The sequence below is a fragment of the Scyliorhinus torazame genome, chromosome 21 (genome assembly GCF_047496885.1).
Source record: "Scyliorhinus torazame isolate Kashiwa2021f chromosome 21, sScyTor2.1, whole genome shotgun sequence".
Lineage (NCBI taxonomy): Eukaryota > Metazoa > Chordata > Chondrichthyes > Carcharhiniformes > Scyliorhinidae > Scyliorhinus > Scyliorhinus torazame.
In genome coordinates, this window is record NC_092727.1 from 92,313,691 (window position 1) to 92,339,767 (window position 26,077).

At 47.3% G+C, this 26,077-nt stretch overlaps 1 long non-coding RNA gene across 1 annotated transcript in view; it reads left to right on the forward strand.

Moving 5' to 3' along the window:
* The window catches only part of LOC140398018 (uncharacterized), a 31,289-nt gene extending 24,040 nt beyond the window's left edge, over positions 1-7,249 (forward strand). Inside the window, exons 2-3 of the long non-coding RNA XR_011937383.1 lie at positions 6,064-6,201; positions 6,306-7,249. This is a non-coding gene — a long non-coding RNA (uncharacterized lncRNA). The remainder of the gene's footprint in view (positions 1-6,063; positions 6,202-6,305) is intronic.
* The last annotated feature ends 18,828 nt before the right edge of the window (positions 7,250-26,077 follow it).

The window sequence follows — 26,077 nt, forward strand, 5'->3', positions numbered from 1 at the left end:
CCCCGCCAGCTGGCGGAAACGGCCTTTGTTGCCCCGCCAGCTGGTGCGGAAATGACATCTCCAGGCGGCGCATGCGCGGGAGCGTCAGCGACTGCTGACAGTTTCCCACGCATGCGCAGTGGAGGGAGTCTCTTCCACCTCCGCCATGGTGGAGACCGTGGCGGAGGCGGAAGGGAAAGAGTGCCCCCACGGCACAGGCCCGCCCGCAGATCGGTGGGCCCCGATCGCGGGCCAGACCACCGTGGGGGCACCCCCCCGGGGTCAGATCGCCCCGCGCCCCCCCCAGGACCCCGGAGCCCGCCCACGCCGCTTTGTCCCGTCGGTAAGGTAGGTGATTTAATTTACGCCGGCGGGACAGGCAATTTATCGGCGGGACTTCGGCCCATCCGGGGCGGAGAATCGAGCGGGGGGGCCCGCCAACCGGCGCAGCGCGATTCCCGGCCCCGCCAAATATCCAGTGCCGGAGACTTCGGCAACCAGCGGGGTCGGGATTCACACCAGCCCCCGGCGATTCTCCGACCCGGCGGGGGGTCGGAGAATGTCGCCCCAGGAGATAATCGGTCTCATTCAAATCAATTGTTGTGGATTGCCCAGATAAAGATAGATTTTCCGGCACTCAGATTTCCCATCATTAGCATGTATGGAGTTAGGTTATGTGCGATAATACCTGGAGATGGACCTTTGAAGTTGGGTTCCTGGTGTTCCTGCGGAGTTGCAATCGGCAACTCCATTTGGCGCAGAGGCAACAGAGGAGATGCGAGGAAGGACCAGAGGACGGAAGGAAGCAGCACGCAAGACCTACCTCTGCGGATAGAGGTCCCGAGACAAGTAACACTCAGAGAATTGGAGCCGCAGGTCGATTGGGTTAATTGGCATGGGTAGTGGAAGGCACCATAGAATTAGAATTTAATGCTGAAGGAACCAATTCAGCCCATCAAGTCTGCACCGACCCTTGGAAAGAGCACCCTACTTAAGGCCAAACCTCCACCCTATCCCCATAAACGAGTAACCCCACCTAACCATTTTGGACACTAAGGACAAAATAGGGAATCCAATCCACCCAACCTGCACATCCCTGGACTGTGAAAGGAAACCGGAGCACCCGGAGAAAACCCACGCAGACACGGGGAGAATGCGCAGACTCCGCACAGACAGTGACCCAGCTGGGAATCAAACCTGCGATACCTAAACTCCAGGAGAATCAGGGGGCAGAGGTGAGTGTAATGGCCATCAGTAAGGAGAAGGTTCTGGGGAAACTGAAAAGACTGAAGGTGGATAAATCACCTGGACTGGGCATACGCCAGGGTTCTAAAAGAGATAGCTGAGGAGATTGTGGAGGCATTGGTGGTGAACTTTCAGGAATTACTTGAGGTAGGGAGGGTCCCAAAAGACTGGAAAATGGCTAATGTAATACCCCTGTTTAAGAAGGGAGGCAGAAGACAGGAAATGATAGGCCGGTTAGCCTGACTTCGGTCATTGGTAATTATTAAAGATGAGATTGCGGAGTACTTGGAAGTGCATGATAAAATAGGATTGAGTCAGCACGGCTTCGTCAAGAGGAGATCATGTCAGACAAACCTGTTAGAGTTCTTTGAGGAAGTAACAAGGAAGTTGGACAAAGGAGAACCTGTGGACGTGATCTATTTAGATTTCCAGAAGGCCTTTGACAAGGTGGCGCATAGGAGCCAATGGTGTTAAGGGTAAGATCCAGGGGTGGATAGAGGATTGACTGGCAGAAGGCAGAGAGTGGGGATTAAGGGGCCTTTTTCAGGATGGCAACCAGTGACTAGTGGTGTGCCTCAGGGGTCGGTGCAGGGACCAAAACCTTTCACAATATACATTAACGATCTGGAAGAAGGAACTGAGGGCATTGTTGCTCAGTTTGCAGATAATACAAAGATGTGCAGAGGGACAGGTAGTATTGAGGAAGCAGGGGAGCTGCAGAATGTTTTGGACAGATTAAGAGGGTGGGCAAAGAAGTGGCAGATGGAATACAATGTGAAAAAGTGTGAGGTTATGCACTTTGGAAGGAAGAATGGAGCCATGGACTATTTTCTAAATGGAGAAATGCTTAGGAAATCAGAAGCACAAAGGGAATCCTTGTTCAAGATTCTCTTATGGTTAACGTGCATCTCAGTTGGCATTAAGGAAAGCAAATGCAATGTTAGCATTCATGTCGAGAGGGCTGGAATACAAGAGCAGCGCTGCACTTCTGAGGCTGTATAAGGCTCTGGTCAGACCCCATTTGGAGTATTGTGAGCAGTTTTGGGCCCCGTATCTGTCATGATATTCAAACATACATCATAACACATACATAATGATAGACAGGCCAACGGACCAATTAGCACACATAACATGACAGCCAATCACAGACAAGAGCAGACACAGTATAAAACAAGAAACACGACACTTCCTGGGTAGTCCATCTGGAGACGGCACAGGGCCAGGACCTCATAGCAAGACACTCATACAGTCACAACGTGCTGAGTACCAAGTCTGATGTATAAATAGTTTCATGGAATAAAACTGCGTTGTACCAATCACAACCGTGTTGGTTCATCTGTACCTCAGAGCACCCAACACTTCAGTATCTAAGGAAGGATGTGCTGGCCTTCGAAATGGTCCAGAGGAGGTTCACAAGAATAATTCCTGGAATGAAGAGCTTGTCATATAAGTAGCAGTTGAGGACTCTAGGTCTGTACGGTTGGAGTTTAAAAAGATGAGGGGGGTATCTTATTGAAACTTACAGGATACTGAGAGGCCTGGATTGAGTGGATGTGGAGAGGATCTTTCCACTAGTAGGAAAAATTGGAACTAGAGGGCACAACCTCAGACTGAAGGGACGATCCTTTAAAATAGAGATGAGGAGGAATTTCTTCAGTCAGAGATGGTGGATCTGTGAACTCTTTACAGCAGAAGGCTGTGGAGGCCAAAATACGGAGTGCCTTAAAACAGAGATAGATAAACTCTTGATTAATAAGGGGATCAGGGGTTATGGGGCGACGGCAGGAGATTGGGGATGAGAAACATATCAGCCATGATTGAATGGTTGAGTAGACTCGATGGGTCAAATGGCTTCATTCTGCTCCTGTGCCTTATGGTCTTTTGGCATTAAGAATCTTGGGATTAATGTAAATTGTAATTGGGATAATTTAAAGGGAGTGACTGTTTTTACTGTGTTTGATAATAAATTTGGTTGAATTAAAAACTTGGATTTATCCTTTGTTCATCCTGCCAATAAGGGCACCTGGGAAAAACGTTTGAATAATAAACTGGTCGAGGTGTCTGACGTTTTATGGGCAACAGTAGTGAGTGGGTCTTCAGAACTGCAAGCCTAATCAAAGGGCCCACACCCATGTCAAACTGGCAGCCCTACTGAGAAGCGCTCACTGCTTATCCCTGCAGTGAAGTTGTCAATGAAAAGGTCCAAAACCAGAATTACCATCGGGTTGAGGTGAAACCCCTGCATAGGTCTATTCCAGGTTGGGACTATGACCTTCCAAGCCCAGGGCCCCGTCATTGGGGGGCATAGTGAACTCCAGGCTTGGTGCTGGGAGGACGCCTCATTCAAACCGCTGGCCTGTGCACATGCCAGGGGGGCCATTTTGACATCAGTAAAATGCTGACACCGGCACAAAATGGGGGACAGTCACTGGATAAATTGGCTGCCCACCTCTGTTGGGCAGGCAGCACTCCGGTCCCCAGGCCGGGGGAAGATCCCTGGAGGTGGGAGAGCACGGGACCCTTCCTGACTCTGTTCTCCACTTATTTCCCGGGTTCCCCTTGCCTCCTATCTTGTCTCCATGGTGCTAGGAAGGAATGCTGGAGTAGAAAATTATTGAAGTCACATTGTTAACTATTGACTGATTGAAATAAAACTCTTTAAATATGAACAGATGAATACATAACATTGTCTTATAAATGAGTTTTATTGCATTCAACAGAATAATTTAATACAAACATGATAATTCTGTGCATATTAATATTTAAAGAACTTGATTTTTAGACATAGCTTTCTTAACTACAATTAAGCAAACTGTTAGGTTAGCTAGCTGAAACCCCCCCCAAAAAGTCACATTCAAACATTGGCAGCTTCAGCCTTATCGGAAAAATCAAAATAAAAGTGTTTGCTTTATTGTGCAATATCTCAGTTCAATATGACCTGTTCAGACACAGAAAATTCAAAGAAACCATTCTAAGCATCATCTTGGCACCAGAGTGCGGATGATGTTATCTTGCTGTTTAATATTGTTTTCATTTGGAATGAAATGTAGAGTGAATGATGAAATAGATTGAAGGTTCAATTATTCAAATTCATTCTAATATTCAACCTATATTTTACTAAAAATCATCATCCAAACAATATCCTGGTCCAAGTATAACAATTTTTTGGCAGTAGTTCCACGTTCATTAGGATCCAACTGAGCTATGTTATATTAATGTCGCAAAGAGCTTCGGTGACTCCATATTTCAAACCATGTTTACTCAAACCCCTATTTAAGTCTTCAAAATGGTTTAAAGATGAAGCAAAATTATTATGTACTTCTCTGGGATGTGCTAAAATGAAGGCCCTCCCTAACAGCACTGTGGGTGTACCTACGCCTCTGGGATTGCAGCTGTTCAAGAAGGCATCTCACCACCACCTTCTGAAGGACACCTAGGGGTGGGCAGTAAATGCTGACTTAGCCAGCAACGCCCACATCCCATAAATGCATTTAAATGAATAATGATTTTTATATATAGATACTCGGACAGCACATGGCACAGTGGTTAGCACTGCTCCCTATGGCGCTGAGGACCCGGGTTCGAATCCCGGCCCTGGGTCAGTGTCCATCTGGAGTTTGCACATTCTCCCTGTGTTTGCGTGGGTTTCACCTCCACAACTTAAAATGTGCAGGTTAGGTGGATTGGCCACGCTAAATTGCCCCTTAATTGGAAAAAAAAATTAATTGGGTACTACAGATGCTGCAACATTTGTGCCTGTAATGCCCAAGATTTTGGTGCTATGGGAGTTACTTTGGTTTCAAAATGGCATCTGTACAGCGTGTTCACACTGCAGTGCCTGCTATCATTTTGCAGAGGTCAGTAGTGCGGGCATAGGGGCTCAATGCCATGGGCATGTAGGGGCAGCTGTTCCTCTCATCAGTAAGTATGTAACGCTGATTGGGAATCAGTGCTATTCAACCTGACCGCACCAGCTAATGTTCTCTCTTAAATATACACAGATGGGAAAACATTTGATTTGATTTATTGTCACATGTACCGAAGTATAGTGAAAAGTATTTTTCTGCGGCCAAGGGAACATACACAGTACGTACATAGTAGACAAAAGAATAATCAACAGAGAACATTGACAATTGGTACATCAACAAACAGTGATTGGTTACAGTGCGGAACAAGGGGCCAAACAAAACAAATATATGAGCAAGAGCAGCATAGGGCATCGTGAATAGTGTTCTTACAGGGAACAGATCAGTCCGAAGGGGAGTCATTGAGGAGTCTTGTAGCTGTGGGGAAGAAGCTGATTCTTATGACTGGATGTGCGAGTCTTCAGACTTCTGTACCTTCTGTTTGATGGAAGTGTCTGGAAGAAGGCAATACCTGGGTGGGAGGGGTCTCTGATAATGCTGTCTGCCTTCCTGAGGCAGTGGGAGGTGTATACAGAATCAATGTGGGGGTGGCAAGCTTGTGTGATGCATTGAGAAGTAGGAAGGATTCTCCACTAGCATTACCTGAAGGTCATCAACCACTCTTAGATTAGTTGCTGATTAATTTCCACTGGCTCTGACTGTGTCTGTGAAAGTATTCGGCTTTCAGAGCTGTTGCCAATGACGCTCATATCCCATGAAGGAGTAATGAAAAGAACCTGCTGCGGTCAGACTGTACCTGTTTTTTCAGAGGTTGAGCCCGGCTGAAGTGAAGTCAGAAGTAAGGAGTGAAAGTCAACTTTTGGTAATGCTAGCCTCGCATGAACTTGGATCCCCCCCCCCCCATTATGGCATGCAGTCACTCAATCCTGCAATTAATAATAATAATAATAATCTTTTTTATTGTGACAAGTAGGCTGACATCAACACTGCAATGAAGTTACTGTGAAAAGCCCCTCGTCACCACATTCCGGCACCTGTTTGGATACACAGAGGGAGAATTCAGAATGTCCAAATTACCTAATCGAACATCTTTAGGTGTTGATGAAGGCTGGTAATTTATTACTTATGTATATGGGGGGGTTGTTCTTATCTTTCTGTATTTTGTTGTTGATATTTGGTGAAAATTTGAATAAAAATTTTTTTTTTTTAAAAAAGAACATCTTTAGGGACTTGTGGGAGGAAACCGGAGTACCCGGAGGAAACCCACGCAGACACGGGGAGAACGTGCAGACTCCGCACAGACAGTGACCCAAGCTGCGAGTAACGTGTTTCTGTTGACTGAATTAAAAGCAGAAAACGTTGGAAATGCTCAGCAGGTTGGGTAGCATCTCACAGAATCACAGAATAATACAGTGCAGACGAGGCCTTTGGGCCCATTGAGTCTGCACCAAGTCTGCATCTGTGGAGAGAAAACAAGAGTTAACATTTCAATAACTCTTCATCAGAACTGAGAAAAGATAGAAATGCAATAGGTTTTGAACAAGTGGAAAGGGGGAAATGAACAGGAGGAACAAAAGGGAATGTCTGTGACAGGGTGGAGAGATTAAACGACAATGGTTCACGGTACAAAAGCCAAAAGGAGTGGTGATGGGCAAAGTAAAGAAACAAAAGGTGTGCACAGCTGATGTGTGATTGTTTCAGCCATCTGAATGAAACATGAAGGGATAAGGAAAAAAACAAGAAAACAATTCAACCAGCAAAAAATGCACATGAAACAAAATGGAGGCAGTAGTTATGATCTAAAATTGTTGAACTCAATGTTGAGTCCAGATAAATGTGGAGTGCCAATGGTAGAAAGCTGTGAGTAGTCGCAACGTGGAGAATTAACATGACAAACAACAGGAAGTTCAGGGTCACGCTTGCGTACTGAATGGAGGTGTTCTGCAAAATGGTCACCCTGTCTGTATTTGGACTCCGCATTATAGAGGAGACTGTTATTTATATGTGGGTTACTGTAGTTGTGTGCAATGTCTCTTTAAGAACTGAGTCACGTGACATACGTTACATCATCAGCTGCTTCAGTTGCTTTTGTGGAGTCTAGTGCCAAACCTTGTACAGTGAAGGCCAATTCAATAAACCTCTGTTGATCTTGCATTAAACCCAAGTGCTCTGGCAATCTATTTCTTTTGTACTGTTAGTCTTAAGATACAACAGTTTACAAAAAGAAAACTGGCGACGAGAAATGAATCAGAAGAAAGAAAATAATTTATTTTTCAAGAAGAAAAAAAAATCATCTGAGTGAAGCAGCTTCAACTGATCGATAGCTGCAACAGATCAATAGATCAGCAGATTAACAAAAGATAGGAAACCAGAAAGGTTTTGGGAAAGAAGTTCAAAGAAGGGCCCAAACCGATTTTAAACCAGCAATCCGAGGAGTCAGGCTGCGGGGCTCGCCGTGTGCAGCACAGTAAGACATGGAGGTAGAACAGAGCAGAGAACAAAATATTATCATAGCATGTATGAAAGTTAAAGCTGCTACAAATTGATAATCCATCTTGAATGAATTAGAGCACTGAATTAAGCGAAGGGGGAGAGCATTCCGATACCATGAAAGATGGCAGGAAATTGTGGCACAATGGGCTCTTTTGATGAGGACTCAGGGAACTGGAAATCAAATTCAGAGAGATCCATTATATTCTAGCCAATAAAATTTTGGTCGAGATTAAGGTTCCTGTATTTCTAAGTACAATCGGAAGAAAAACTTTCAATTTGCTAAGAAGCTTCGTTCACATGAGATACCCGGAGATGAGGCGAGTCAAAAATTGGTTAAAATATTAGATGATCATTATTCACCAATACTGTTGATTATTGCGAAGAGGTTTTGATTTCATCAAAGGAATCAGTTAAAAGAAGAAAATATCTGCTCTCCCTGGCAGGAAGAGTGCTGACAATAAAAATGAACGTATTGCCAAGATTCCGCTTCCTATTCAGATTCCTCCCGATCTTCATCGCCAAGGCCTTCTTTACCAAGGTATATAGCTTAATTATGGTGTTTGTGTGGATCCGTAAAAGCGTCTTACAAAGAAGAAGGAATATGGAGGGCTTGGCTCTGCCAAACCCCCTATTCTACCACTGGGCGGCAAACGCAGAAAGGGTACGGGGTGGGTGAGAGATACGGAGGCAGAATGGGTGCAATTGGAGGAGACCTCCTGTATGGGGACAACTTTCCAAACTCTGGCCACAGCCCCACCCCCATTTCCTGCAGCCAAATACTCAAGAAATCCGGTGGTGGTGGCCACGATAAGGACCTGGAATGAGCTCAAGCACCATTTCAATCTGGGTGCAATGTCCGCTACGGCACCCATCTACACAAACCATAAATTCATTCAAGCATTGATAGATGCCTCCTTCAAAACGTGGAGACTAGGCGATGGGGTGCTGACAGTAAGGGATCTGTACATAGACGGCAGATTAGCGACCCTGGAGGAACTAACATAAAAGCTCCAGCTCCCGAAAGGGAACGAGCTCTGATACCTGCAACTGAGGAACTTCCTCCGCAAGAAGACCGCAATGTTCCCCCAGCTACCTGGACACACCCTGCTGGACAGACTGCTAGCATTGGGCAAATTAGGGGATGGTAACTGCGCCGACATGTACGGATGAATGTTAGAGGAGGTAAGGCCCCATTGGATGAGACGCGGGAAAGGTGGGAGGAAGAGCTCGGCATAGAGGACACTGGATTGAAGCACTGTGTAGGGAAAACTCCACCTCCTCATGCACAGGGCTGAGCCGAACGCAGCTAAAGCTGTGCACAGGGCGCACTAGAACAGAACACGTGGGGCGGGCATGGTGGCGCAGTGGTTAGTACTGCTGCCTCACGGCGCTGAGGACCCGGGTTCGATCCCGGCCCCGGGTCACTGACTGTGTGGAGTTTGCACATTATCCCCATGTGTGTGTGGGTCTCACCCCCTCAACCTAAATATGTGCAGGGTAGAGTAAATTGCCCCTTAATTGGAAAAAAGAATTGGGTACTCTAAATTTAAATTAAAACAAAGAACAGAACATGCATGAACGGGTTCTTGAGAGGTGGAAGACAAATGTGAATAGTGCCAGGGAGGCCCGGCCAACCACACCCACATGTTCTGGTCCTGCCCCAAACTTGCCGGGTACTGGGCCACTTTATTCAAAGCCATGTCCCGGGTTGTGGGAGTGAGGGTGGAGCCATGCCCACTGCTGGTGGTCTTCGGGGTGTCGGAACAACCAAAGCTCTTTACTGGGAGAGGGGCAGGCACCCTAGCCTTTGCCTCCCTGATCACCCACCAGAGACTCCTGCTTAGCTGGAGTCCAGCAGGCCCAACCAAGGCTGCGGATTGGTTGTCCGACCTTGTGGAATTCCTCAAATTGGAGAAAATAAAATTTGTCATCAGGAGATCGGAAGAAGGCTTCCACAATACATTGAGGCAATTCACCAGCCTCTTCGAGTACCTGTTCATGACCAGCAACTAACTAAGCAGGCGAGGAGGGGTAGAAGGGGGAGACCGATCTAGACAGGGTAAAGAAGGAGGTGGTGGGGAAGGGGAAGGGTGAAGAAGAGAGGGGAAAGAAGGGGAGAGGGAGGAGAAGAGGCAACACCCAGAATACGAGGGAAACAAGTACAGAGGAATTAAAGAGTGCTGAGGGAAGGGGGGGGGGGGAAATCCATTGATGCTGCCACGGCAACTAATAGGTTACGCTCTTGCTGTCTCAATTGCACCCCCAGTATGTTTTAATACAATGGGATAATGATTATAGAATTAATGATATGGTTATTGTCACCGATCATTTTGATTTTACTGTTCATGTGCTTCGTGTTTCTGTATATGTTTTTTTGTGTTTTCTTATCTTTTCTTTTCTAAATACGAATGAAAATCAATAAAAGTACTTTTAAAAATAAAGAGGAAAATATTGCACAGTTTGTTGCAACCCTCAAGTGACTTGCAGAGTTTTGCAAATTTGGTGATTCATTAGATGACACAATGAGAGATTGTTTAGTGTATGGTTTGAATACTGCGGCCATTCAAAGAAGATTACTAACGGAACAATACCTAAGTCTAGTGACAGCATTAGATTTTGTTGTTTCAATGGAACTTGCAGTGAAGGAAGCTTCTCAGCCCAGGGCAAGCACGAGGATCCATAAACTGGCTGCTGGAAGAGGTCTACCCAGCAACAGACGTGCCACCGCTGTGCAAAAATGGGCAATCACAGGCTGATCGCTGAAGTAAGGATAGACAATGTAAAAATTGAGATACAACTGGCCACGCAGCAAGAGTTTGCTGGATTAAAATAACTTCTCCAGAAAAGAACACTCAACGGAAGATATGGAACTCATTCAAAGGAAGAAATTCAGCAAAATAAATTCACAATGTGGAAGAAAAGAAGAAAAACCATAATGAAATTAAGGCAATTCATCCTGATGAAGAATTGAAGTTGAATGCTATCAACTGAATTGGAATGCTATCAACAGCTCTAAGTTCAGGATGAATCACTGTCTTTGGGACGTGCCAGAACTGAATAGGGAGCCTATTAAAATTGGGGGTCGATACGAGGGCTGCCATCTCCATAATTCCTGATACCATCTATGAATGGAAACATAATCAGCTGCCTTTGAAGCCAGCAGATGTGATCTTAAGGACCTGTACTGAAGTGATAAATACCATTGACAGGTTACATCACAGTCAAGGCTGAGCTAAGTGGACAAACTGCAGAGTTACCCCTCCATGTGGTGCGAGGAGGTTTTCCAGCTCTCTTTGGCTGCCCTTGGGTGGAAAGAATTAAACTGAATTGGAGCGCTGTCAACAGCTTGGTCGCTTTAATGTCAGACTGGCAGGCCACCATGAAAAAATACAGCAGTGTTTTTGAAGATACACTGGGGTCCATGAAGGGTGTACAAGTATCCCTGAAGATCAGGAAAATAGCCAGCCAAAATTTCTCAAGGCTAGAGCCGTACCCTATGTTATACATCCAAAAGTTGATGCGGAACTACTGAGACTTGTGGAAATAGGTCTCTTAGAACCCATCACTACAAGTGACTGAGCAACCCCTATTATACCTGTCATGAAACAGGATGGTACAGTTCTTTTCTGTGCCTATTTTAAGATAACAGTCAACCTGGTTCTATGTGCAGATCGTGTTATTTTCTCAATGTGTCGCAAAGAGTAAAGGTAGAGGTGCCTGCTGTACACCATACATTTGGATTTCTTCCAAACATGATACAAGGTTTATTCAGGAGATGTTGCTCATACAATACTAAGATGGAGAAGAAAAGCCTGCGCAAACACTCTGCTGACATCACTACAAATAACGTGACGTTCCACCAGCAGGGATATATTACTTAAATACATAGCCCCTCCCACTTTACTCCTTTAATACAAACAACAACTTTTCCTAATGTTTAAACAATAGATCCAATTATACATTGGCTAGATTACTTTGCACCATTATCTTTTTACATACATACATCTTAATAACATAAGGTGCGATTTTCCCACCAGCCCCTCACGGGTTTTTTGGCGGAGGAAGCAGCCCGTCAACGGGATCTACCAGTCCCCCCATTGTCAATGGGATTTCCTGTTGACAGCACCCCTCATCGCCGGGAAATCCATGCACCGACGTGGGACCGGAATTTCCTGCAGGCATGAACAGCCAGTAAACCCCACCCACGGTCTCTCAGGTGGGCCTCTATATTGTTTCTGTTGCACTTGACGTTCTGTAACCTGGCTACTCGAGACCAGTGAAGTGTCTTCTTTTTCTTCTGTTGCACTTCCTGTGAAGTTACTTCGGTATTCGTCTCCATTGGTGACGAAGATTCCTCCGAAACAGAATCTGAATTTGTTCCTCGGTGGGGCTTTCCATCCTGGGACACCTGGATCAAACTCCCCGATGGGATGGAGAATCGGGCATCAGGGCAAAATCGGCATCACCGCCGGGCACCGACCCGAACGCGATGCTCTGACCCCCAGAATCGAGGTCCACCCCACGCGCCAGTGGAAGCATGCAAATGAATGCAAATGGGTCTTAATGACCCATCAGCATCCATTTAGCAGGCCCGACATCCTATACTCTGGTCTTCCATGATTCACCAGTCGCCGCGGCAAGGAATCACAAGGGCGCGGGTCACTTGTGGTCTTTACCAGCATGGCCCTGGCATGTTGGACCTCACTGTGAGCCATGGGGGCAACCCCTGTCATAGGGAGAGCCCCCCGGGACCCCGTAATAGGGGGAGCCCCCAGAGGCCCCCTGACAAAAGATATCCCCACAGGGACACTTGAAATAGGGAGACCCCCACAGGCACACACTGCCTAAAGGGACCCCCCATCCCCTCAGAACCCCATCCCCACACAACCCACAACCCCCCCCCCCCCCCCGCCAGAAAAGAGACCCATCTGGAAGTTAACCAGGGGCAGTGAGAAGAATTACATCTGTAACACTTACCTTGAAACTTCATGTATCCATTCCTGGAAGGCGAGCAGCTGTGACCTGCGTCTGGTTCCTACAGATCCATTAGCTGCAAGCCATTCATAGCTTTTTAGTAGTGGTCTGTGATTGACAGCTTCTACAAACCTCTGCAGTTTTGATTCATTCATCTCCCTTCATGGTTCAGTGGCTTAAGAGGTGAAACCCCAATGTTTAAAAACATTGACCACACAGAGAGAGGTAAGTACAATGCAAATTTATACTTGAGCGCTTGGAATGCACTTAGTGCTTGGAATGCAACAAGTAACTTCACAGGAAGTCCAACAAGGTAATATTGCTGGTTCCACAAGCCATAGATCTATGCCATATGACTTCCACCTCCACACTCTGACTTTGATAAAGGATGTGGATCCTTCGCCTGGGTCACTGAGATTGTTAAATGTCTCAACTATTAAGAATTGAAAGGAAGGTTGTGGGGCCCTTTGTCTTAGCAGATGAGCAGACTCCTATTGGTAGGAGTTAGGAAATGCAGATGGTCTTTGTATAGCTCTCTTTGAATTTAGTCTGTGTGAAGTCCATAGGGGTCATTAGTGGCTCTTCAGGGATAACAACAAAAGTGAGTTTCCCCGATACTGCCAAATAGTCTGTTTCGTTCAGGTTCACCTATAGACATGAATTGAGCCAATTTAAGTCTTCACCCAGTTTGAGTTTTTTTGAAATAGCAATGAGCATATCTCTATATATTTTATCAGAAAAATACACATGGTGAGGACTTAGTCTCCCACAACATCCTTTGTTGAAGACCTGTTTAAGAGGTAGCAGTCATGTGACCTAGACCTAGGCTTGTTGAACAAGTTAAGATTGTCTTGCTGAACTGTATAGCTCAATCTGCCCTTTAACATCTAACTTGCAGCCACACAGAATGGAGCTCTGCCCAGGTTGAACACCTCACCCCATCTACACTGCTTCTGTTGGAAGTTCTAACCTACTGTTGTTGTGAACCACACTGATGTTATCTGTGACTTGGAACACTAGTTTGCCTAGTTTGTTTTTGGAATGGTGTGAGGAGTCAAGTAAAAACTGTCATAATATCCACGCATGTATATAATGAAGTGCAGACAGGCAGTGATTGACAAACAGGATGACCAGTAAGCACACAGCACAGTTCAGCCAATCACCAGACAGGACACCACCACTATAAAGCCAGAGGGCACTAGGTTTCCCACTCTCTCTGGACCCAACCACTGAGACAGTCAGACTCCACGAGCTAGCACAGTGCAAACACCATGCGGTAGCTAGTAAGTCTGGTCAGGCTAGTACAAGGTCTCCAGTCAGTTCAGTATAGTGTCGACCCACAGTTAAATATGTATGTTAGTTCTATCGTTCAATAAAACCGTGTTGGATCTTCTACAGTGTTAGAGGTCTGTTTCTCGCATCGCTGCATCAAGTGCAGTCCACACCGAACCGACCTGCCTAACACATGAAAAACCTCAGTGAGGATAAGCAGCCCAGTCACCGTGTCACAATTATTAAAGAGAAGACAAGTACACATGAGCAGGACTATAATATGCTGAGACAATTAAGTATATACGTTTTTTGAAGAATAAAGGAATAAAGGGTTATGGTATTCGGGCGGGAAAATGGAGTTGAGTCCACAAAAGATTAGCCACGATCTCATTGAATGGCGGAGCAGGCTCGAAGGACCAGATGGCCTACTCCTGCTCCTAGTTCTTATATATGCATTGTTAACACACACAGTTTATTTAGCAAGTACGCTTTGTTCCAAAATATATCTACAATATCTGAACTCCTGGCAGCAGTGTTCCAGCGACCCGCATAACTAGGGAAGTTTAGAGGACTTTAAAATAAACAAGAGGGGTGAGGAATAAAATTTGGGTAGGTGTAGAAAATTAAGGGATAGAGTTGAGGCAGAAGAGCAAAATGGTAACATGAGTAATGAGGGGCAGAGAATGGCAAGAAGGGAAAGAGCGCGAAAAATCTAAGAATGAAGGGAAGACGAGATGTTAAAAAGATAACCAAAATACATAACTGAAGGCTTGGTATCTGAACGCAGGTAGCATTCATAACGAAATGAAAATCGCTTATTGTCACAAGTAGGCTTCAATGAAGTTACTGTGAAAAGCCCCTAGTCGCCACATTCCGGCGCCTGTTCAGGGAGTCTGGTTCGGGAATTGAACCGTGATGCTGGCCTGCCTTGGTCTGCTTTAAAAGCCAGCTATTTAGCCCACTGTGCTAAACCAGCCCTAACAAAGTAAATTCAAGTAAATAAATATAATCTGATAGCAATTATGGAGACATGGCTGTTGTGTTATGTAATTTGGAATAACACAAGCTGCCACTTGATGCAGTTTTGAATGTTGGTAGATGTTGGTCTGTGGAAAGAGGCGGGGTGTGAGTGCCTCATCCCTTTTATAGTGAGATACCACCCCTCAGTGTCCTGACTGCTCATTGGTCGTGTCCTATTCTACGTGTTCATTAGCTGCATGTTTGCATATCATGACATCTCCCCTTTTTTTATGTTGTGTTGGCGTATGTGAATGTTTTTACATGTGAATGAGTCTGTCTAACGTGACTGACGGAGGACAACAGAACAGAGTAAACAAAACAAACGTTCACAAGTCCAGTCTCTGAGGCTTGCGTCTGATCCTGGTCGAATGCTGGAGAGGTGGTGGAGGGGATGACGGCGCCTTGACAGGCAGGATGGTGGCCTCGTGGTGCAAGGTATCAGGACGTGGCAATTCAACATATGGAAATGGTGGAGAAAGTGGTTGCGGGCAGGCAACTTTGCACAGTGCCCGTCGATTCCTTCGCACGATGGAGCCAGCAGCCATACATACAACATAAGAGTGGGGCGCGGCCTGTCAAACAACGACAGCCGGGGCAAACCACCCACCATTCGGTATCTTGATCCTGACAGTGTCTGCCGGGGATAGCACAGCCAGATCGGTGGCATGGGCAACATAGCCCTACTTTTGACGGTCTCTGAGCTGCTGCATCTTCTGCAGCACCAGAAGGTGATCTAGGTTGGGCAGGTGTATGGCTAGAAGCATCGTCCGCAGGTCCCTGTTCATCAGGAGTTGAGTCGGCGACATGCCAGTGGACAATGGAGTCGCCCTTTACGCGAGCAGGGCAAGGTGTATGTCGGAAGCAGAGCCTTGCAGATGAGCTGTTTCACAATGTGCACCCCTTTCTCGACTTTTCCATTGGACTGCGGATAGTGCGGACTGGAGGTGACATGCTGGAAATTGTATGACCTGGCAAACGTGGACCATTCTCGACTGCTAAAGCACGGGCCTTTGTCGCTCATGACGGTGATTGGGATGCCATGCCTTGAGAACGTCTCCTTACAGGCTTTTATGACAGTCCGAGAGGTGAGGTCCGGGAGCTTCAGCACCTCAGGGTAATTCGAGAAATAGCCGATGATCAATACGTAGTCGCGACCATTCGCCTGAAAGAGGTCGATGCCAACCTTGGACCACGGAGAGGTCACTATGTCATGCTGTTGGAGCGTCTCCTTGCTCTGCGCTGGTTGGAACCGCAGACAGGTAGCACAGTTCAGGACTATGTTCGTGATGTCCCGGCTGATGCCGGGCCAGTACACACGAACCCCTTCAATGCCTTCCATCATCTGCTCCATGATGCGATCGAATATCTCCGATGCCAAGATGTTGCCAAATGGCTTGTGATTGTAGCAGTATCTGCCAAAAGGCGTGTTGAAGGTGCAGAGCCTTCTGCTGGTCTCTTCCAGCTGGATTTGCCAAAATCCCTGTGATGCATCCAATTTGGTGAAGAAGCGCGCGTGTGCCATCTCACTCGTGAGTTCCTCCCGCTTCGGGATGAGGTAGTGTTCCCGCATGATATTCTTATTGAGATCCTTGGGATCAATGCAGGTGCGCAGGTCCCCCGAAGGCTTCTTTACGCACAACATCGAGCTGACCCAGTCAGTCGGTTCGGTGAAGATCCTTGAGCTCTGCCTTCAGACGCTCTCTCAGTGGAGCAGGGACTCGTCGTGGTGAGCGGACCACTGGCTTTCCATCAGCTCATAGCAGAATCTTGTATCGATACGGCAGCGTGCCCATCCAGTTGAACACATCTGGATACTGGGCGAGGATGTCGTCGTGCCAGCCTGAGAATCCACATGGAGGTTGTCGTGGTGTAAATCCTTTGAATGAGGTTCAGCTGCTTGCAGGCGTGCGCACCTAGTAGGGACGATCTGTCCAGCTTAACAACTTCAAAGCGTAACCGTGCTTGTGTGTGTCGGTTGGATACGTGCAGATGGCAGGATCCCAGTGCCGTGATGGCATTCCTATTGTAATCCAGGAGCTTGCAGGCAGCTGGAAGGACCTTGGGGGGCTTCTTAATGCATCTGAAGTCTGCCTGTGAGAGGAGGTTGGCAGAGACACCTGTGTCCAGCTTGAACTGGATGGGGCAGTGGTTGACCTTCATCACTGCTCGCCAATCGTCCTCGGAATCCACAGCTAGGATGTGTCTGGTGTGGCATATTCACACTTTGCAGTAATGTCCATACGGTAAGTGTTGTCCAGGCATTCATCATCTGGATCCGTTGCACTGCCGGGATCAGAATCCTGTTGGCTTTGTTGCACACTCCGGATGCGCCGTCGTCGGAATTGGGAGCGCTGGCTCCTGATTGACGGTGCAGATCTGCACAGGGCTGCATAGTGGCCTGGCTTCCCGCTGTTTAAACACCGTCTGTCAATTGCAGGGCAGTGTTTCTTTAAATGGGCGGTGCTACAGTTCAAACACGTCATGACGTCGGCGTCCTAACGACCCGTGCGTCGTTGCACATGCGCAGTGAGGTTCTCAGACGTCTGCACCTGCGCAGTGCGTGTTTCGGCCGCTTCGTTATCCCGTTCACATTGCGCATGCATCGGGCCCGGAGAAGAGCACGCGAAATGGCCGCTTTCGTCAATGTTGAGGCGCTGCATTATGGAGATGGCCTGCACACTCTCCGCCTCGTGGGAGGCTAGTTTATCATTTTCTGCCGTTTTGTACTGGGAATAGCGATTTTTAGCATGCTCATGCACTGTGCATGTTCCAATCACGACTGGCAGGGTCATGTGCTTGATCGTCAGTAACTGCTCTCTCAGAGGATCAGAGTGAACTCCAAAAACGATTTGGTCTCTGATCATGGAGTCAGTGATATCACCGAAGTTGCAGGATTGCGCTAGCAGTCTGAGATTAGTTAAATATGAGGTGAAGGATTCGTCTTTATCTTGCAATCGCTGCTTGAATATGTAGCGCTCGAAGATTTCGTTGGAGTCCACCTCACAGTGGCTGTCAAACTTGTCCAGGATGGTCTGAAACTATGTCTTGTCCTGGTCTTCGGCGAAGTGAAAGGAGTTGAATATTCCCAAGGCGTGACCACCCGCTGTGGTGAGGAAAAGATCTATCTTCCATGCATCAGGCGCTCCATTGAGGTCTGATGCTTTGACGTAAAGCTGAAATTTCTGCTTGAATGTCCGCCAGTTGGCATTGAGAAATGCCTGAGATCCTGAGCTGGTGAGGAGCCGGAATCTTTTCCATTGTGCCGGTATACATTCGCTGGTCGTCACGGATCTTGCTGAGTTGAACTAACTAGATTGAACAGATTCCTGGGGCGGGATTCTCCGACGCCGGGGGCTGGCGTGAATCCCGCCCCCGCCGGTTGCCGAATTCTCCGGCACCAGCTCCCGCGCATGCGCCGCCCGGCAAAGTCATTTCCGCGCCAGCAGGCGGGGCGGAAATCAGTCCGCCGCGGGCCTAGCCCCTCAAGGTTAGGGCTCAGCCACTCAAGATGCGGAGGATTACGCACCTTTGGGGCGGTGCGATGCCAAACTGATTCACGCCGCTTTTGGCACCGGTCGGCGGACATCGCGCCGATTGCAGAGAATTCCGCCCCAGGTGTCGTGTTGTGTTCGGAGAATCTGGCCCAATGCGTTTGACGACAGAATGGAGTGGATCTTGGTGTTGTGTTATGTAATTTGGAATAACACAAGCTGCCACTTGACGCAGCTTTGCGTAAAAGATGCTCCAGACTTTGAAGTGAGTTCAATGTGTTTTATTGAACTATTAGCACAGTTCTCAATGAGTTCAACTCTCTGTTAACCTAAATGTTGTAACTCAGTCTAACTGAACCAGCCTTGCTCTAAGCCATGTGCTGGGGTGTGATGCTGAGGATACACCCTGTCTCACTCTGTAGATGTTGGTCTGTGGAAAGAGACGGGGTGTGAGTGCCTCATCCCTTTTATAGTGAGATAGCACCCCTGAGTGTCCTGACTGCTCATTGGTCGTGTCCTATTCTATGTGTTCATTAGCTGCATGTTTGCATATCATGACAATGGCTACAGGACAACAAGGACTAGGTCAGAATATTGATGGTACATGACATTCAAGAAGAATAGGAGGCTTGGTAAAGCTGAAGGGGTAACACTGTTAATCAAAGATGGCATTGCTATGATCGTTAGAGATTACAATTCAGGAGGTCAGGATGTAGAATTGGTTTGGGTGGAGATGAGGGATAGTAGGGGAAAGAAGTCTGTAGAGTCAGTGCCTTTATGGACCCCTAACAGTAACCACAATGTAGGTTAAAGTATACAAGAAGAAATATTGGGTGCTTCTTATGAAAGGATGACAGTAATCATGGGTGATTTGGCAGCACGATTGCACAGTGGGTAGCACTGTTGGTTCACAGGTTCAATTCCCGGCTTGGATCATTGTCTGTGCAGAGTCTGCATGTTCTCCCCATGTCTGCGTGGGTTTCCTCTGGGTGATCCAGTTTCTTCCCACAAGTCCCCAATGTCATGCTGTTAGGTAATTTGGACATTCTGAATTCTCCCTCTGTGTACCCGAACAGGCGCCAGAATGTGACGACTCGGGGCTTTTCACATTAACTTCATTACAGTGTTAATGTAAGCCTACTTGTAGCAGTAAAGATAATTATTATGAAATGTACATACAAACTGGAAGAATCAGATTGGCTGTAATAGCCTGGATAAGGAGTTCTTAGAATGCTTTTGAAATAGTTTCTTAGAAAAGCACATTCTGGAATCAACCAGTGAGCAAATTATATTGGACTTGGTATTGTGGATTAATACAGGATTAATTAATGACCTCAGAGTAAAGGTACTCCTAGGTAGCAGCACCCACAATTTGATTGAATTTTACATCCAGTTTGAAAGTGAGAAGAGTGGGTCTAAGAATATTTTTTAAAAACTTAAATGGAAATGGAAATCGTTTATTGTCACAAGTAGGCTTCAAATGAAGTTACTGTGAAAAGCCCCTAGTCGCCACATTCCGGCGCCTGTTCGGGGAGGCTGGTACGGGAATTATAATGAAAGCTGAGGTAGCGAGGATTGGATTGGATTGGATTTGTTTATTGTCACGTGTACCGAGGTACAGTGAAAAGTATTTTTCTGCGAGCAGCTCAACAGATCATTAAGTACATGAGAAGAAAAGGGAATAAAAGAAAATACATAATAGGGCAACACAACATATACAATGTAACTACATAAGCACTGGCATCGGATGAAGCATACAGGGTGTAGTGTTAATGAAGTCAGTCCATAAGAGGGTCATTTAGGAGTCTGGTGACAGTGGGGAAGAAGCTGTTTTTGAGTCTGTCCATGCGTGTTCTCAGACTTCTGTATCTCCTGCCCGGTGGAAGAAGTTGGAAGAGTGAGTAAGCCGGGTGGGAGGGATCTTTGATTATACTGCCCGCTTTCCCCAGGCAGCGGGAGGTGTAGATGGAGTCAATGGATGGGAGGCAGGTTCGTGTGATGGACTGGGCGGTGTTCACGACTCTCTGAAGTTTCTTGCGGTCCTGGGCCGAGCAGTTGCCATACCAGGCTGTGATATGGTATTTCCTTAGTTTCCTGAGGAAGTATAGGCGCTGTTGTGCTTTCTTGGTGGTAACGTCGACGTGGGTGGACCAGGACAGATTTTTGGAGATATGCACCCCTAGGAATTTGAAACTGCTAACCATCTCCACCTCGGCTGACAGGGGTGTGTACAGTACTTTGCTTCCTGAAGTCAATTACCAGCTCTTTAGTTTTGCTGGCATTGAGGGAGAGATTGTTGTCGCTACACCACTCCACTAGGTTCTCTATCTCCCTCCTGTATTCGGACTCATCGTTATTCGAGATACGGCCCACTATGGTCGTATCATCAGCAAACTTGTAGATGGAGTTGGAACCAAGTTTTGCCACGCAGTCGTGTGTGTACAGGGAGTAGAGTAGGGGGCTAAGTACGCAGCCTTGCGGGGCGCCGGTGTTGAGGACTATTGTGGAGGAGGTGTTGTTGTTCATTCTTACTGATTGTGGTCTGTTGGCCAGAAAATCGAGGATCCAGTTGCAGAGTGGGGAGCCAAGTCCTAGGTTTTGGAGCTTTGATATGAGCTTGGCTGGAATTATGGTGTTGAAGACGGAGCTGTAGTCAATAAATAGGAGTCTAATGTAGGAGTCGTTGTTTTCGAGATGCTCTAGGGATGAGTGTAGGGCCAGGGAAATGGTGTCTGATGTGGACCAGTTGCAGCGGTATGCGAATTGCAGTGGATCAAGGCGTTCTGGGAATATGGAGGTGATGCGCTTCATGATCAACCTCTCGAAGCACTTCATTATGACTGAAGTTAGGGCCACTGGTCGGTAGTCATTGAGGCACGTTGCCTGGTTCTTCTTTGGTACCGGTATGATGGTGGTCTTCTTGAAGCAGGTGGGGACCTCGGAGTGGAGTAGGGACAGGTTAAAGATGTCCGTGAATACCTCTGCCAGCTGGTCCGTGCAGGCTCTGAGTGCACGACCAGGGATCCCGTCTGGGCCCGTCGCCTTCCGAGGGTTCACTTTCAGGAAGGCCAATCTGACTTCGGAAACTGTGATGGTGGATATGGGTGAATTATGGGCTGCTGGGGTACTCGCCAGCGGATTGTTGGTTACCTGCTCGAACCTGTCTCCATCTCTCCCATTCAAGTTGTCAAATTCAAAGGTTCAGACGAACTTGAGGCTTTATAACCCTTCCATACCTCACTCGCAGTCCTGTCAGAGGAATGATAGGCTCGTCATTGCTGGTTCTTCTTGTTGGCTCGGACACAGTGCAAGCATTTAGATATGCTTTCATTCTCTTCTTCCATTCATTCATGTTGAGGTTACACTTGGTCAGTCTCGCTGATGCGTTGATCGGTGATTGTTGCTCCTGTGACTTGTATCTTGTGGGGTGGACGAACATTGTGTTCATCTCCTTGCTGCTTCTTTGACTTTTTGCATCATCATGTGTGTCATCTCAATGTCCTCTGTGGCTGAGGAAGAGCGTTCCTGTGGCGAGATGAGGTTTTGTGGTACATTACCTCTACTTTTTGTTGTTGGCCATGGATGGCTGTTACCAGATTCCAGTAATTCTTGTGGCTCCACAAAGCCACTTGGGAGTTGCCGTGTATGCAGAGTGGTTGCAGCAATAACCTGCTCGCTGTACTGTCGTCAGGGTTGGATGTAGAGGTTCCTCGGACTGCTGATCACTCTGTTTCACCTCTTCCACTGCAGTCTTCGTGGTTATTTTCTGGGTGGTTGGCTGAATTGACCATTGAGGGTTTTCCAGGACCTGCAACATGGATAGACAAAACTGCTCTGCAATTACTCTGGTAAGTGGAGTTTGTTGTGTTATGCTGCTTCGGATTACACGGGCTGCTAATTGATGCAGTCTTAACTAAAGGATGCTCCAGACTCTGAAATAAGTTCAACGTGTTTATTGAACTCTTAACACAGTTCTCAAATGAGTTTGACTCTCTGCTAATCTAACTGTAGTAACTCAGTCTAACTGTACCAGCTTGCTCTAAGCCACGTGCCGGGGTGTGATGCTGCTGATCAACCCTATCTAACTCTCTAGCTGTCTGTCTGTGGAAAGAGGCAAGGTGTGAGTGCTTCATCCCTTTTATAGTGTTTATGTCATGCCCCCTTGTGGTGATGCCACCTCTGATTGTCCTGACTGCCCTTTGGTTGTGTCCTATTCTGAGTGTTCATTGGTTGCATGTTTGCATATCATGACATCTTCCCCTTTTTTTGGTGTTTTTTTTTAGATGTACATACATGTGAATGTGTCTGTCTAATGTGACTGACTGAGGAATACAGAACAGAACAAACAAAACAAATGCTCATAAGTCCAGTCTCTGAGGCTTGTGTCTGATCCTCGTCGACCGTCGGAGAGGTGATGGAGGGGATGACGGTGTCTTGACAGGCGAGTGGGAGGCATGACTGGTGGCCTCGTGGTTCGAGGTGTCTGGAGGTGGTAATTCGACATGTGGAAATGGAGGGGAAAGTAGTTGTGGGCAAGCAACTTTTCGCAGTGCCCTTCGATTCCTTCGCACAATGGAGCCATCAGCCATACGTATGACATAGGATCTGGGTGCGGCCTGTCGAACAACGACAGCTGGAGCAGACCACCCACCATCCAGTATCTTGATCTTGACCGTGTCTGCCGGGGATAGCACGTCCAGATGGGTGGCATGTGCGTCATAGCCCTGCTTCTGGTTGTCGCGAAGCTGCTGCATCTTCTGCAGCACCGGGAGGTGATCAAGGTTGGGCAGGTGAATTGCTGGAAGTGTCGTCCGCAGGTCCCTGTTCATCAAGAGTTGAGCTGGCGACATGCTAGTGGACAAGGGAGTTGCCCGGTACGCAAGTAGTGCAGGTGTGTGTCGGAAGCGGAGTCCGAGGCCTTGCGGATGAACTGCTTAACGATGTGCACCCCTTTTTCGACTTTGCCATTGGACTGCGGATAGTGCGGACTGGAGGTGACATGCCTGAAATTGTAGCTCTTGGCAAACGTGGACCATTCTCGACTGTGGAAGCACAGGCCATTGTCGCTCATGACAGTGTTCGGGATGCCATGCCGTGAGAATGTCTCTTTACACGCTTTGATGACGGCCCGTGAGGTGAGGTCTGGCAGCTTCAGCACCTCAGGATAGTTCGAAAAGTAATCGATGATTACGATATAGTCGCGGCCATTCGCGTGGAGTAGGTCAATGCCATCCTTGGACCACGGAGAGGTCTCTAGGTCATGTGGTTGGAGCGTCTCCTTGCTCTGCGCTGGTTGGAACCTCTGACAGGTTTCACAGTTCAGGACCATGTCCGTGATGTCCTGTTTGATGCCGGGCCAGTAGACAGCTTGCCGGGCCCTGCGTCTGCACTTTTCTACGCCCAGGTGTCCCTCATGAATCTGCCGCAGCACCATGCTCTGGAGACGTAGCGGGATGACTATCCTGTCCAGCTTGAGCAGGATGCCGTCGATTAGCGTCAGGTCATCCTTGACGTTGTAGAATTGAGGGCATTGCCCTTTCTGCCAGCCATTGCTGACGTTGTGGATGACTCGCTGCAACAGGGGGTCTTTGGCTGTCTCTTCTCGGATGAGAACGATCTTCTCATCTGTTGCCGGGAGAGTGCTTGCACACAGTTGTACCTGCAATTCAATGTGCTGTTTGATCTCCAGTGGTTCACTGGGTGAGTTGACAGAGCGGGACAATGCATCGGCGATGATGAGCTCCTTGCCAGGGGTGTACACCAAGTCGAAATTATACCTCCGGAGTTTGAGCAGAATTCTCTGCAAACGAGGCGTCATGGCGTTCAGGTCCTTTTGGATGATGTGGACCAGAGGCCTATGATCCGTCTCAACAGTAAATGTTGGCAAGCCGTAGACATAATCATGAAATTTGAGGATGCCGGTGAGAAGACCTAAACACTCCTTCTCAATCTGCGCATATCTGGTCTCAGTGGGTGTCATTGCCCGTGACGCGTACGCTACTGGTACTCAGGATGACGTGTCATCTCTTTGAAGCAACACCGCCCCAATGCCATCCTGACTCGCATCTGTGGATATCTTGGTCTCTCGATCTGGGTCAAAGAATGCAAGGACGGGTGCAGTGGTGAGCTTGGCTTTCAGCTCCAGCCATTCTGTTCGGTGCTCCGCCGTCCACTCAAAGGCGATTGATTTTTTTTCACCAGGTTGCGTAGAGCCGTGGTTGTGTGGCCAAATTCGGGATGAACTTGCCAAGGAAATTGACCATTCCCAGGAAGCGTAGCACTGCCTTCTTGTCCTCGGGGACTTTCATTGCCTCGATGGCTTTCATTTTGTCCGTGTCCGGGCGCACACCGTGTTGCGAAATCTGATCGCCCAGGAACTTCAGCGTGGATGTCCCAAAACAGCGCTTGGACCTGTTTAGCTTGAGGCCATGTTCATGTATGTATCGGAATACTTTCTTGAGTCGCGACACATGTTCCTCTGGGGTTGTGGACCAGATTATGATATCGTCAACGTAGACACGAACCCCTTCTATTCCCTCCATCATCTCTTCCATGATGCGATGGAAAATCTCTGATGTCGAGAGCATGTTTGCATATCATGACAGAGTTGTTTTTGTCGCAGAGATCTGCGGTGAGGGCCGGTTTAGCTCAGTTGACTGGACAGCTGGTTTGTGATGCAGAGCAAGACCAACAGCATGGGTTAAATTCCCATTCCGGCTGTGGTTATTCATGAAGGTCCAACCTTCTCAACCTGCCTGATCCTCAGGTTAAATCACCACCAGTCAGCTCTCCCCTTCAATAAAGGGGAAAACAGCCGATGGTCACCTGAGATTTTGGCAACTTTACTTAAATAAATTTGACTTCACCTGGGCTTTTTGGAATGTTTATTGCCTGGTCACTGACTGTTGTTTAGACTCTTTCAGTTCATTCGTTGGATCCTCAAATTTTCCTTATCTGCTTTCAAAGTCTGGACCTGTTCTTCCACACTACACATCTCGTCCATCACGTTATTCAGGTTGGTTTGGAGTTCAACAATTTCATCAGTGTTGGTTATTCTGCATTCAAGCAATTGTTCTGATTCTTCAGCAATTCTTCCTGCTGTTCCTGACATTTTTTTAGTCTTCACTAGAGATGTAATGCTTGAAGTTTATCAAGTTTTAATTGCAAATCTATCCTTCTTGAATTTGATTGGACAAATTAATCACTTAAATTTTTAAGTCCTATTTTAAGTGTTCTACTACCTGTGAGTGACACTCCAGTATTTTCATCAGTTCTCGTTTTTCTTTAACAAACTCATCTTCTGTGTGTTGAAGTTGATTCCCTACACTGACCGGTATTTAGCAGAGGATAGTTCCTCTGTGCCACCTTTAAAGCTCACATGCTGCAATTGCACTTCTGTCAATTGTTATTGAGGCATCTCATGCTCTTTAGTGAGACCTTCTATCTTTGTTTGCATTCTCTGTTCTTTATTTTCATCTCTTTGTACATCATTTTGGAACTAACGGGCTGGATTCTCCGATTTCCAGACTAGGTCACCGCACCAGGCAGGGGTTCCACTGCCAGGCTGTAAGTGCCATGGCGCCAGGGGGCAGGGAACCATTGGCAATGCTGGGGGTGGGGACTGAAGGGGTTGGCTGAAGGGAGGGGCTTATAGGGGTGGCTGATGCGGGTGATGGGGGGCTGCTGGGGGTCAGGTGGTGGAGTTGGGTCATCCTCTTGAGAGTGTGGTGTGGGGGT